This window comes from Polyodon spathula, chromosome 4 (genome assembly GCF_017654505.1).
Source record: "Polyodon spathula isolate WHYD16114869_AA chromosome 4, ASM1765450v1, whole genome shotgun sequence".
Lineage (NCBI taxonomy): Eukaryota > Metazoa > Chordata > Actinopteri > Acipenseriformes > Polyodontidae > Polyodon > Polyodon spathula.
Window position 1 is genome coordinate 15,990,890 of NC_054537.1, and position 15,024 is coordinate 16,005,913.

General features: G+C 37.7%; 1 long non-coding RNA gene across 1 annotated transcript; it reads left to right on the forward strand.

The window, feature by feature from the left end:
- The first annotated feature begins 3,681 nt into the window (after positions 1-3,681).
- LOC121314220 lies at positions 3,682-13,731 on the forward strand. Its single transcript, XR_005950085.1, has 7 exons — positions 3,682-4,266; positions 4,631-4,741; positions 5,212-5,335; positions 5,947-6,017; positions 7,130-7,235; positions 8,976-9,139; positions 12,423-13,731. It is a non-coding gene; the product is annotated as an uncharacterized LOC121314220 (long non-coding RNA).
- Positions 13,732-15,024: the final 1,293 nt, after the last annotated feature.

The window sequence follows — 15,024 nt, forward strand, 5'->3', positions numbered from 1 at the left end:
GCAGTGGATGAGGGTGATAGGAAAGTGGAGCGAGATCTGACCTCTCTCAGCCAAGGTATCATCTTTATCAGCGAGATAAAATGTTTAAACAGAGCTTCCTTCTAATAACTCCTCGGTAAGAGGCGGTGCTGATGGTGTTTCGCCTTATAAGCAAAATGCAAGTGCAAATGATGTTGGTAGCTCAGTGGGTATATCATGGTCAGATAGTTTTGGGTTCATTATTAGTAAGTTTTCTTTCCTTCAAATGAAAAGTAGTGATACAGACATTAATAGACCAAAGCCACTTGTTGAAGACTATCTTGTTATAAATCAATAAAGGATGCATTGTTTCAAGAATCGATCTGCCACAGGGTCAGATTTATCAAGGTACTCGTCTCAGCCTGGGAATTTCAACCTGGATTCCCAGCCCGAGCCAAATTTCCTCCCCTATCCTGCAAATAAATAAAGCATCATGATCATGTCTCTCCCCTGCATCTGAAACGCCAGTGCTTTTACAAAGTGTATTTTTTTTCCTGTAAATAAATAAGTTGTATTTATCTGGAACACTTTTTTCACCATGCTAATAAATATATTGCAAATGTTGCTGTTTTTTTTTGTTTTGTTTATTTGTTTTTAAATAATGGTATAGGCATTTCTCAGTTGGAAAATATATCTCTTCAACTGAGACTGCATACTCTGTGTTTCTCCTTTTTAATTTATTTCATATTTTAGCTCCTTTACTGTAAGCTGACATAATATTTGGAGGATTTTTACTTTTGGGCTTCTGTGTACAGCTGTCCTTCTCTCAGCCAGTTCTCCACACCCAGCGCCTCACACAGTGCCTTATACTGTTACTGGGCTATATGCTCCTCAACACTGCTCATTTATGTGAAGAATGATGAGGTGAGTATCATTTGCATAGCTTTTTGTTTGCATAGCTATTTCCATGAATGCAAAGTAATGACATCACTTTTCAAGACATTGTGGGGAATATTTTCAAAGTGTTTATTTAACTCCAGTTTTTTTAAAGGAGAAAAAAAACAGGTGAATGCCACAAAATGAGAAACAAACATCTTCTGAATGTTTAAGAGAGCTTGGATTATATTTACTTAGTTATTTGATTCAACTTTTGTAAAATTAGACATTTTACATCTTTCAAAAAGTAGGAGTTCATTAACAATTTGAAAATATGGCCTGGTAGTTCTTATCGGCACTGAGGTGTCATTGAGCCCTACATGCAAAACAAGCTCATTTCTTTTGGTCCTGTTTCGCCTTTACAAAGTAAAGCGGTTACATTTATGAGGCTGGATAGAGTCGTCTTCTTCTTCTTCTTCTTCTTCTTTCTTCTTCTTCTTCTTCTTCTTCTTCTTCTTCTTCTTCTTCTTCTTCTTCTTCTTCTTCTTCTTCTTCTTCTTCTTCTTCTTCTTCTTCTTCTTCTTCTTCTTCTAACCTGTTAACAGGTTCTTATCTGACAAGGTAGCAATACTGGAATGTTATATATGACTTCAGTAACATTTTAAACCCAGAAACTGAAATAAGTGTTCTGTTCTGTGCTCTTATGCCTGTCTGTGCCTGATTTAAGCTCACTGGGATGCCCTGCTGTCAGAGGACAGTACCTTTGACTCTTATATGTCATGGCAAAACCTGCAATCCTGGGCACAAGAAACGTGGCGGAAAAAACATGAGGTACTATACTATCGATTTTGAGTTGTAATAATGATCATTCTCGTTGTGTTTTTATTGAACCAAAGGTATTGGTGAGAATGGGTGGCACAGAGGGCTAAAGCTTTACATTTGTTAAATTTCACAACTGTAGTCTTTATTCATGTTGACATATTCATTGCTCAAAAGATGCATTAAAAGCTTTATAGTTCATTACAAAAAATGCCATATTATTCTGAATACCGATGGAGAGGAAGAGTCTCAGTTACTTGGTGAAATCTGGCCAATGGCAACAAAGTCATTAGGTGAAGCAGATGATTCATTAATGAAAGGAAAGAAAGCATTGAAGTGCATTTCACTCTCCAGGCAGCTGACTGATATGATTTGCAACAAGTGATCTGCTTTTCAGTTTGTTTTGCATACTGTCAATCTAGGTCAGGTTGATTTACCTAGCCTGGGAACCACTCCCTCAAATTTGATAAATCTTTTCATGGACTATTGTTCCGATGTGTTATTTTACATGCAGTGGGTGTTGGGTGTGGTTACCTCTTGATATTTTTGTTGACATAGCAGTAAACAAGATATACTGTACGTTACTAGGGAGGTTATGCAAGGTTAAACATCTGTACCTGTGCTTATACCTGTAGATGCACCTCCACATACAAACCTGTACCTGTCACCCCTACCTGTACCTGCAGTAATAAAAAATAGCTATGTAAATTAACAAGCTGTGTACATTTACATGATTTATATAAGTCTTTTAGAACTCCATCAGTGTAAAATTCTGAGGCATCCATGGAGTAAAAAAAAAAAAGGTAAAACAATCAAAAACAATCACGTTGATAAGCTGTGTGAGGTCGTAACTTCTCAAAGAATTTAAAATTACTTATTTATGTATGCAGGTAATGTGCTTAACTTTCCTAAACCACAGTGGTTTTTTTTTCTTATTGGTGTTACACCGGGGCCTGGAATCCCGCACTCTCTTTGTTGTCTTGGAGCAGGACAGCGAACAATAAGAAGGAAGCTTCTGATTGCAGCTCCAGTGGCTTTTTGAGGACTGCAGCTTTCAAGAGAACAGCAAAGTCCCACCCAAGAACTTTGAGTACAGCAGCAGTGACCTTCGCTCCGGCAGCTCGCTGGGTGGGTTTTGTATCATTGTCTGCTTCAGCTATTGAATTCTACTTGTGCAGGGCCTTCTCACACAAAAAAAGTGTACAAGAAATGGCTTCTTTGACATAATTCACCCTGTTAAATTTGATTATGGGTCTGACTCAAAAGAATAACCATGTAGGGGCAATTATTGTTACCCTCACTGAACTTTGAGCACATAATTTACCTCCAGAATCATTTCTGATACAGACTTCATATTTACAGGGTTTGTCACATACAGTGCAAAACTTTCCAGTGACCATAATTTGCCATGGCTGCCATATGCCACTTTTTGTCATTATGACTAAAATATTCCACTTGTCGGTAGAAACTGCATTCTGAAATAAAATTCACATTATATTGTTACTTTGACTTTGCTTTTAGCTCATAAACATCTTTTTGTTTTCCAGATCGCAGTCTCTATGAAAGGCACCAAGTTTTCAGAAGCAGTGTAATTGTACTTCTCTTTTGGTGGCGCTACCTGGCATGGTCAGCCTGTTTGCTGCTTGCTGTAGTCTGCACTGTGGTCACTGTCCTACTTAAAATATATGTTATTTATTTAAAAAAGATTAATTCTCAGCATTATATCAGTTATTGCAGTGTTATTTTTATACATGTTTTTTATTTTACTTTACAGGTTTAGTGGTACTCTTTGTTCTTCTCCCTGCTTTGCATTTTTGTTGTACAGCCTTGTGGCAAAGTGCCCCGCCCCTGAGTGTTTTTTGTGTTGTAAGTTGTGTGTTAATGTTGGTGTATAGTCATTAGTACACAGGATATAAACGGGTCTTTGTAACACGAGTGTTTAAAATGTATATTTGTATTTAGGCACGAGGATTGCACAGCACTTCATGTGCAAGTAAAAAGTAATAATATGTGAGCACGGGGAATTGCACTTTATTAATTCACGTGCCTAGACTCCAATTGAATGATTGATTAGCAATCGAGTCTCGGTACAGCTGCATGATTTCTAAATATTACAATAGCAGCGGTGGTGTCATTGAGTTACAAGGAACACAGTGACTTTTAGTGAGGCTGAGCCTGTTCTCGAAGCTGTGAAACCCTGGAGTTCGAATGGAGGCTCTGAAAACCATAGTGTACACCAGGAACTTGATTTTGACAGGGTAATATTTCACAAGCCTCTTGTCAGCCTTTTTTTTAAAGCATGTCATATATAGATACAGAACATGAAATGGAATTTAAAGTAGAGTTTACAAAACAAGCATACTGTATTGAGCAATGCATTTCTAATCTAGGTCTTCCTGGAGTCTTATGGTCTCTGATACAAGACCTTACACATCATTGTGCTTCGCAAGCATTCTAATCCTGCAAGGCTGTTTTTAGTTTTTTCCCATTCTAGATCATAGCCTCTTTCCAGTGGGCACGCTACCTCTGCCTTGCTCCTCTGCCCACTCCAGCACAACTGAAGGAAGCCAGAGATAGGATAAGGAAAGAAGGCTTGATACAGCACACTCTGAGGTGGTTTGTTTGATTTAAAGAGGCAGTATTGCGTCTATCTAAGATATAGCAGTACGTCAGAGATGTATTGGACCTTGCTGAGATTGTTTCTTTGCGTATAGGATATTGATGCATTCACAAATGTACCTATCTTTATGTATATTGTGGTATCAAATGAAACAGAGCAGCATTTCACTTTTTTAAAAGAAATGTTTATTATTAGAATTGTTAGGGTTACAACATTATAATAGCTATCTGTTTTGATATTTTATTCAGCAAATTCTGGCCTTTTTTATATGGCTTTATTATTGTAGTTTGTTATAAATGTAAACATATAATAAATTGCTGAAAATCATATGTACTCTATCATCTATTTAATTGGCAGAGAGTTTGTGCTTTACATCATCATGTTGCTCCTGCTCATGTTTGTAACCTATGGAAAATCCTCCAATGACCAATACCTTCTAAATCAGGCCATCAGGACTGAGTTCACCAAGTAAGTGATGAGTCTCATACCAGTGCTGTATGTTTATAGTGCTAAACTGCATTACAGTGTATATGAATATGGATTTAATGCAGGAAGTTAATAGCACATTGTAATGGCCTCTTCTGTATTAAAGATTCTGATAAAACAAAACAGTTAGATTTATTATTTATTTAGCAGACATCTTTATCCAAGGCGACTTACAGAGACTAGGGTGTGTGAACTATGCATCAGCTGCAGAGTCACTTACAACAACGTCTCGCCCGAAAGACAGAGCACAAGGAAGTTAAGTGACTTGCTCAGGGTCACAGTGAGTCAATGGCTGAGCTGAGGTTTGAACAACTGGGGACATCCTGGATACAAGCCCTTTTCTTTAACCACAGGACCACACAGCCTTCTTTAGTTCCAGTCTGATTTTGGTTTGAGACTGATTCTAACAGATCAGTATAACTTCTTGGTATCTGTCCTTTGTGAATATGAAGGAACCCGAAGAAACTGCTTTCTGAAGTGAAAACAGCCGAGGATTGGTGGAGCTGGAGCTTAACAGCATTATTGGAGGGTCTGTATTGGAACACTTGGTATAACAATGCTTCTGCAAGCGACAAGGTAAACCAGCTACTATTGAAATGCTTCTTAACATTTGAAACTATATTATACATTATATGGACAATTAAAGAACTATAAATGAGTCAGAAAAAGAGTTATAATAATATTAATTATTTGATGTGTCTTCATATCTTCAAATTGCTTTTTTTTTTTTTTTTTTTTTTAAGTTCCCATACAAAAAGCCAAATACATGTACAGTAGAAGTAGCTAGAGATTTTTATGAACTTGCTTCTGGGTAGCTCTGTGCTCAATAAGTGTGGATTGCTATTGTGAAGTCACTGTTGAATTGCCAAAAACTACAACATTATGCACTACTAACAACTCCAGCCTCCCTGAAACATTCAAACATCTTTTTGGACTTCATTGTATTTTAAAAACATATGTAGTTAAAGCCATATATTATAAACATAACCAATTATAAAACAAACCAATCAAAGCTGTTGTTGCTGGTGTGAATTAGTTCAGGTTATAATTTACATCGCAGGATTTATACACCTTGTACCAATTCACTAATGGCTATCTATTATTTTTTATGTAAACTATTGCATTTTAACATAAAGAACGCCCTTCCTATCCTATTATCAAACCTAAACAACATGTTGTGTTTGTAGGCTGGTCCCCTTAAAGGAACATGTAGTCTGATTGGTGAACCGGAGCTTCAGAAAATAACACTGGCTGCACGGTGAGTGGTCGTCATTCGCTACACATTTTGGACAAACTGGTATTTTCCATTTTGATTTGACTTGAGGTTATAGGTTAAATTAACCTGATAAAAGTATTTGTCATAATAATGCTTGTCAGTTACCCATTTTATAACGTCCATATCATATGATATTATCCTAATTCCCTTTTTGTTTGGGGTAATTGGAGAAGAAAATGAATAATGTGATAATAAAATGCTTGTCCGTGGTTAAAAATAATAATGGTCTGAAGCCCATAATGCAGGCAGCAAAGAGACCTAAGCTAAGGGTCCATTTGTGTGGTCAATAGAGTGCTATGATGAAAAAGGAACTACTGTCAAACTGGGCAGAACAAGGTAAGGCTTTTTATATTTGATAGCAAAAATTGCAATAATGCTGTTTTTTTTTGTTGTTGTTTTTTTTTTAAATAAGACTAACCTGAATCCAATGCAGGCACAGTTTAATCACAAGTCTTAAATGTATATGTACCTTTAATAAAAGCCAATCCTGATTTAATCCACCTTTTGTTGGTCCCTTCACTAGCAATGTTAATGTTACTCTGTGTTAAATGATTTCAGTGATTTAATAAACTCTCCTGCGGCCGTGTCTCCACTTATTTGTGACCGTCTGGTTCTGGGGGTGCAGATTACCTGTGTTTCAGATTAATACAATTTATCATGCCTGTAGAACAGACACGAAACCACTTATAAAAGTTTTGTACAGTAAAGAGTAAGTGAAGCATAGGTAAGCATTGTCAAGCAGGGGAGGGAGTGGGGGGGGGGGGGGGGGTGGCAAAGCATATTAATAACATGCCAAACCAGGGTAAACTATAGTAAATGCATAGTATAACCATGGAAAAAGCATGGGAAAACTGCAAAAATACTGCACAAAAATATAGTAGCAAACTGTTGTAACGGGCAAGTGACTCTTAGATTTACCCCGACTCCTGTGAGATGTGTCCTTCAGTTTTTAGATTTCCACACCAAACACATCAAACAGGTGTCATTGTACTGCTTCCTTATTGGTTGTCCTGCCCAGGTACCTTACAGTGTTGTATTACAAGGGATCGCAGTAATGTTTTACTCAGAGTTTAATATATTGTTCTGCTCCCCAGCTCATTTTCCTGACTTTGATTCTTCTTCACCTTTACTTCCAAGTCTGTGCAATGCCTCAGAATGGGATTGCTGGTTTACTGGCAGGAACCATGGAATTAGCTTAAGGTGAGCTAGTCATCATATCAAACACCATGTACAAAACATACTGTAAACTGTTCCAGAGGAGATGCCATTCACCTCGCTATGCTCCAAAAATGCTTTGTTTTTGTTAACAAAACAAAAACAACCCATTTCTTGTTATTTTTATTATTGTTAACTTTATGTATTGTGTGAGAGTGTCGTCCCCAACCTAGCGAGGTCTATCATTTTAGGACGTCAGGGTTTACATCATGACGGTCATCTGGTGAGAAATAAAGCAGTGGCTGCTTTTAAATGTGTACCTTATGTGTATTAGACTTTTTTGTGTTTTATTTTAAATTCTGTCCTGCTAAACATATCTTTTACATGTAAAAAAATGTTTATAAATCATACCATCCACACTTGACAACCAGACTGCTTTTTCAGTATAGATGCCTCTGATCGCATTATTTCCCATCACTTCTCTAGGGATCTGCTGTATAGTGTGCAAAAACTCTATAACTCCTGGTAGAACTGCAGTAACCATATGTATAAACTTATAGTAAGGTGTATTTCTTCATGCATAACTTTGCTTACTGGTTTTTAGGTGACCAGCATTATCATCAGTCTATTTTACTACACCTATTACATGTATCAATTTGTGCTTGCTGTGGAAATAATAGATTACCGACAGAGAGGAAACTTCAAAGCATTTGTGAATCTAAGTTTAATCTCATCCTGGGACCAGGTAGGAAATACAATTATTGGGCTTTGCAGTTAGGATTTTGTTTTGTTTGTTAGCAGAGTTAGTTTTTAATGCATCATTTATGTTAAGTACTGTATGATCACATAGTACAGATCACTTAACAAAGCTTTGCACTATGTGATATTTAGGCACAACTTCTCCACATAACCCTTGGACACAAAGGAAATGTCTATAATGTCACAACTTGTCACATTTTGTCTTTACTATATATAATTACTATTCACCAACAAAACACAACGCATTAATCAACTACCAACTTTACCCTTAAAATGTTGACTTTTTAAACATTTTTGAGAGGAATAAAACTTTGTTGTGAGATCCTTCCAAACTGTCCTCATGCACTTCGTGGGAGTGAGCGAGCTTCAGACCCTGTCTTCCATGTACAAAACCAACCAGCTCTCCATTGCAACATACTATGGGACCTTTTTCTTCATTATGTCTGTCCTCTGGATAGGAATGGTAGGTACTCAGTAGGAATGAAGTGAGCATTAATGATAACTACATTTACAACCAGCTATTTCCTTAATATACATTGTGGTAAAGAAGACCTGCATAGTTACTGCACATTCAGCCCAATTTAACTCTAGCATTACTCTGGGTAGGCTAGGATATAAGATACAAATAACCAAGCACTAAACATTATATGAATAGGAGGCCCCATCTTTGTTTCTTTTAGAAGTATTTAAAATGTGTGTGATGCCTGAAAATAACCATAAACAGAATGTATTGTCAAGCAGCAACATATGATTATTTATTTAGCTTTTTTTATTTATTTATTGCTGTGGTTCTCACCTCTTTGGCCCATGACTCAAAGAAGTCTTCCAGAAGCAAACACCTGATCACTCTCACAGAGGTTGTGGTCTATACTCGTGAAAAGTTTCTTGCTTTCATCGGGACAAAAAAAGGAGAAATCGCCAAACAGCCCTACAACAGGGGGCAGTGCAAGAAGACTTCACAAATGCATGTGTATATAGTTTCTTACAGCTTTACATTGTTTTGTTTTGTTTTTTGCTTTTGCACAGAACTTTTACTTGGATGAATTTGAGAATCTCATGGATAAGCTTCTGTTCCGAATGGTTTTTCAAATAGCTTGCACCGTTCTCTACCAGCCAAACAGAGAAACTACCTGGGTGATGAAAGCCCTCTGATATCCCAGTCTGATTATTATTCCAGTCCAGGCTCAGAGGTATGTTTATTTTTGTGATTAACATGCCAACTCCTTTGTTGCTTAAGCCAGTGGCTGCCCCACAGTCAGTGAATGCATCTGTAATAACCCCAACCCCAGGCAGCTCACAGGTAGAGTTGCCAATGACAAAGTTAGTTAGCTGGCTAGTTAGTTGGCTAATTATTTGTGTGAGTGAAGACATATTTGTAAATGGCTTTCAAGCACTAGACAATTTAATTTTACAGATTTGTGCATACAGTAAACAACCCAGATAGCAGGCTAACATTGATTCAGCCTCGCTCCGGCAGCCGAACCTGTAACAAGCCCATTCCCTCTTCCCCTCTCCTGACCTGCTCTCCTCGCACTTGGTTTGCTTGTCTGTCACTTCGAACTGAACTCCCAACCGTCGTTTGGCCAGGCTATTTATAGTTTAAAAACTGCTCATTAAAATGATCCACGAGTGGGAATGTTACCTTCTTTTTTTTTTTTTAATAAAAAAAATACATAATGTTGATTACATGATGCTTTATGCATGGCTAATTCATGGAAGCTTACATTTTTGCTTCACTATATGTGCATTATAAAGTGGCCTTCATGGAAGACTTGCAGCCAAAAAGCCATACCTCCGACGTGGAAACAAGGCCAAGCAACTCAACTATGCACGAAAACACAGGAACTAGGGTGCAGAAAAATGGCAGCAGGTGCTCTGGACTGATGAGTCAAAATTTGAAATGTTTGGCTGTAGCAGAAGGCAGTTTGTTCGCCGAAGGGCTGGAGAGTGGTACACGAATGAGTGTCTGCAGGCAACAGTGAAGCATGGTGGAGGTTCCTTACAAGTTTGGGGCTGCATTTCTGCAAATGGGGATTTGGTCAGAATTAATGGTCTCCTCAATGCTGAGAAGTACAGGCAGATACTTATCCATCATGCAATACCATCAGGGAGGCATCTGATTGGCCCCAAATTTATTCTGCAGCATGACAACGACCCTAAACATACAGCGAAAGTCATTAAGAACTATCTTCAGCGTAAAGAAGAACAAGGAGTCCTGGAAGTGATGGTATGGCCCCCACAGAGCCCTGATCTCAACATCATTGAGTCTGTCTGGGATTACATGAAGAGAGAGAAGCAACTGAGGCTGCCTAAATCCACAGAAGAACTGTGGTTAGTTCTCCAAGATGTTTGGGCCAACCTACCTGCCGAGTTCCTTCAAAAACTGTGTGCAAGTGTACCTAGAAGAATTGATGCTGTTTTGAAGGCAAAGGGTGGTCACACCAAATATTGATTTGATGTAGATTTGTCATCTGTTCACTCACTTTGCATTTTGTTAATTGATAAATATGAACTATTAACATGTCTATTTTTGAAAGCATTCTTACTTTACAGCATTTTTTCACACCTGCCTAAAACTTTTGCACAGTACTGTGTGTGTGTGTATGTGTATATATATATATATATATATATATATATATATATATATATATATATATATATATATATATATACAGTGCCTTGCAAAAGTATTCAGACCCCTGACCAATTCTCTAATATTACTAAATTACAAATGGTACATTGAAATTTTGTTCTGTTGGATATTTGTTTTTAAAACACTTAAACTCAAAATCAATTATTGTAAGGTGACATTGGTTTTATGTTGGGAAATATTTTTAAGAAAAATAAAAAACTGAAATATCTTGCTTGCAAAAGTACTCAACCCCCACACATTAATATTTGGTAGAGCCACCTTTCGTTGCAATAACAGCTTTAAGTCTTTTGGGGTAAGTATGTACCAGCTTTGCACACAGTGTCGGAGTGATTTTGGCCCATTCTTCTTGGCAGATTTGCTCCAGGTTGTTCAGGTTGGTTGGACGACGCTTGTGGACCACAATTTTCAAATAGTGCCACAGATTCTCAATGGAATTGAGATCAGAACTTTGACTGGGCCACTGTAGGACATTCACCTTTTTGTTTTTGAGCCACTCCAATGTTGCTTTGGCCTTGTGCTTGGGATCATTGTCCTGCTGAAAAGTGAATTTCCTCCCAAGCTTCAGTTTTTTAGTGGACTGAAGCAAATTCTCTTGCAGTATTTTCCTGTATTTTGCTCCATCCATTCTTCCTTCAATTGTAACAAGATGCCCAGTCCATGCTGTTGAGAAGCATCCCCACAGCATGATGCTGCCACCACCATACTTCACTGTAGGGATGGTGTGTCTTGAGGCATGGGCAGTGTTAGGTTTGCGCCACACATAGCGCTTTGAGTTTTGGCCAAAAAGCTCTATTTTGGTCTCATCTGACCATAAAACGTTGTCCCACATCACAGCTGGGTCACTCTCATGCTTTCTGGCAAACTCGAGATGTGCTTTCAGATGGTACTTTTTGAGTAACGGCTTCTTTCTTGCCACCCTCCCATACAGGCCAGTGTTATGCAGAGCTCTTGATATGGTTGACTGGTTCACCATTACTCTACTCCCAGCCACGGAACTCTGTAGCTCCTTCAAAGTGATTGTTGGTCTCTCTGTGGCTTCTCTCACAAATCTCCTTCCTGTTTGAGCATTGAGTTTTGAGGGACGGCCCTTTCTTGGCAGTGCCTGGGTGGTGATGTAGCTTCCAATTCCTGATTATTGATCCAACTGTGCTCACTGGGATATCCAAACACTTGGATATTATTTTGTACCCCTTCCCTAATCTATGCATTTGTATTGCTTTATCTCTAACTTCTGTACCTTCAACAGTGGGGTTTTTATCCAGAAAATGTGACAGCAACTTTAATGGTTCACAGATGGAGGCCAATGGTAAGGTAATTGTGTCCTCGTTAGAGCAATTGCTTTCATTGGTGCAAACTGGGAGCTTCCACAGCACAGGGGTTGAATACTTATGCAAGCAAGATAGTTCAGTTTTTTATTTTTCTTAAAAATATTTCCCAACATAAAACCAATGTCACCTTACAATAATTGATTCTGAGTTTCAATAAAAGTTTAAAAATAAAATATCAAACAGAACAAAATTTCAATGTACCATTTGTAATTCGGTAATATGAGAGAATTGGTCAGGGGTCTGAATACTTTTGCAAGGCACTGTATGTTTATATATATATATATATATATATATATATATATATATATATATATATATATATATATATATATATATATATATATATATATATCTATATAAAATGAACAAGGTATCTTGATGGAAAAAACCTACATTTAAGACAAACTGGAACTTCAAACCTGGTGTCTTCTCCCAATCTTTTTTCTAAGTAGGTATTTGAAAAAAAAGCTGATACATCTCTCTTTACTTTAGATCACAGCTTAAAACTGAAACGTTTCGCCATCTGCATCTGAAAAACCATGGCAGCCCGTCAGCGACATCCACAGACAATTCTGAGAACTGCAAGTCCAGCCATACCCACTCCCAAGATAGAGAAGATTATCTGTCAGACTTTACAAAGCCCAGTGTTACTCTCCCTGGAAGTACAAATCCATCAAGCGAATCCTGCACTTCAATGTCAGATTCCTGTAGTTTGCCAGAGCAAAGAGGCAGTTGCCAGACAAGTTGTGCAGTAAACCCAGATAACCTTGCCAAACTCGGAGATGATTTACCCAACGTGCTGTGTGGGACCAAGTGTCCCGAAAAGCTGGCAGCACAGTCTATCGAAAGCAGGACAAGCCACCAGAAGTGGTACACGTCTGTCCCCCAGCAAACCTCTTAAACGATCTCACACCACCATCATCAAGTCCTTAGAGAGCCCCATTGAGGTCACAGACAGTGGAGCTGGCAATAATGATGAGGATGGTTATGCTAGTGAAGAGAAAACCTCTGTATCTGCTAAAGAGACAATGGATCAGCCAACCAAACTGTCAAGCCCTGAGCGATCATCACAGCACAGCAACACCAAAGGTCAGAGGTCAGGGCCAAAAGTGCAGGAACGCGCACAAGATTCAGATCTGCAGAATGAGCTCGCTGTTCTATCAGAGTCACTAAGATAGTGTTGGTGACTTTATGTTTCTATGTTCTTCCCCTAACCTGGCAGTGGACAGGTTACCAGATATCTATGTCTTTTTGCATAATCTGTGCATTACAGTAACCAAAGGGAGAGAGCAGTAGAGCTCATTTATTCTACCCACATAAGTCAGCAGCTATCTGTACAAATGACCTTTTTATTTAGAATGGATTGAAACTTGATTTGGGCGTAATCACAATGTAAGTTATTTACAAAATATTGTCCAAACAAACATTTTGGTATTCTCCTGCTGAACACAATGAATAACGAGAATGTTAAAAAAGAGGGTGGTACAAGCAGATATTCTGGAACAAGTGCTTAATCCAGGGGTGGCTGAACCCAGATCTGGAGGCAATCTGTCACCATCTTGACCTCCCTAGCTATTTTAATTTGCAGCATGTCATTCACTGGCTTACACTCATATGAATGATATGTATTGTATATTAAATAACCACCAGGCTCAAGAGTTTTAAAAGCCGCTCATTTATAAATGTCATTTAAGCTAAGTGCGCATTTGGACAAGCTTTCCGGGACAATAAGAGAAAAAGGGCTTTTATATATTGTTAATGTTTTCTAACAATTAACATTAGAAGTTATGCAACACAACAACTCCAGGTACAGATACAAGGAGTTTCATACTTTGTAAAAAATATAATTAAATGTTGTTATTATTATTATTATTATTATTATTATTATTATTATTATTATTATTATTCCCTTACATGTTTACATAATTTGTAGTTTCTAGAAGAAGGATTTGTGTGCATTTAAATTTTTTATATTGATTTGTGTGTTTTCATCAATTCATTTAAACAGTGTTGTTTTAGAGCACATAGTGATAAACTCTTTATTATATTTGATTTGAGATTGATTTGGTATTGTAATAGTTTAATTAACAAAAATTATATGAGCTCAATAGTCCAGACACACCTATTCCCTCCCACTGGTTTAACAAGATTAACATAGGGTTATTTTAAAGTCAGTCTGCCACTTTGCATTGCCACTGTGAGAATACTGCTCTGTGCAGAACAACGGAACATGGCAGGTGGAGGCCCTGAATGAGGGACAGCAGTATCGCTTTTACTCTTTTTTTGTTTTCTTTCATCGTTTTTCAATGTCCTATTGTAAGTGACTCTGCATACAATGCACAGTTCACAGCCTACCTCTGTAAAGCGCTTTGTGATGGTGGTCCACTATGAAAGGTGCTATGTAAAAATAAAGATATTATTATTATTATTATTATTATGATTATGATGATGATGATGCAAGTAAGAAATGTATCAGATTGTTTACTTAAGAATCGATACGCTGGACTGAGTTCCCGAAATAATCCAACCAGCCGCTATTTCTGCTAAAATGCTACTGCGCCTAATAATATCAGAGTGGAATCACGCACTATCGAAATCACAAATATGTACAGGTGGATGATCATTTTAAAACTATAGTCAGACTAAATGCTGAGCTACTAAACAAAAACTAAATATTTATGCACAGTGGTTTAGAGATGATATAATTGAGTTTTAATTTAGCACTGTACTGTGCTTCACTGTATAATAGTTAAAATCCTTTCTGAGACATTTACACTGTGTACTGTGAATCAGCCCAGCTGCAAATAGGCACGAGTTTGAAATTAAATAAGTCTGAGCCTCTCAAGCATGACATTAGCCACGGTCATCCCTTGTGTACAGAAACCAGATCATCTCAAAGCACTGGTTTCATTATTCTGAAGGCTTGTTAACTCCACAGCAAAGAAGAACCAGAAGCAGCTGCACCTGCCAGACGCTCGTTTCATTTGATCCTCTCATGAACTGGCTTTCAACCACACATTAGCCCTTTGCTGACAAACTCAATTTGCTTACAACTCGCTTTCCTGCGCTTTATTATGTTCTTGTTATTAAACAG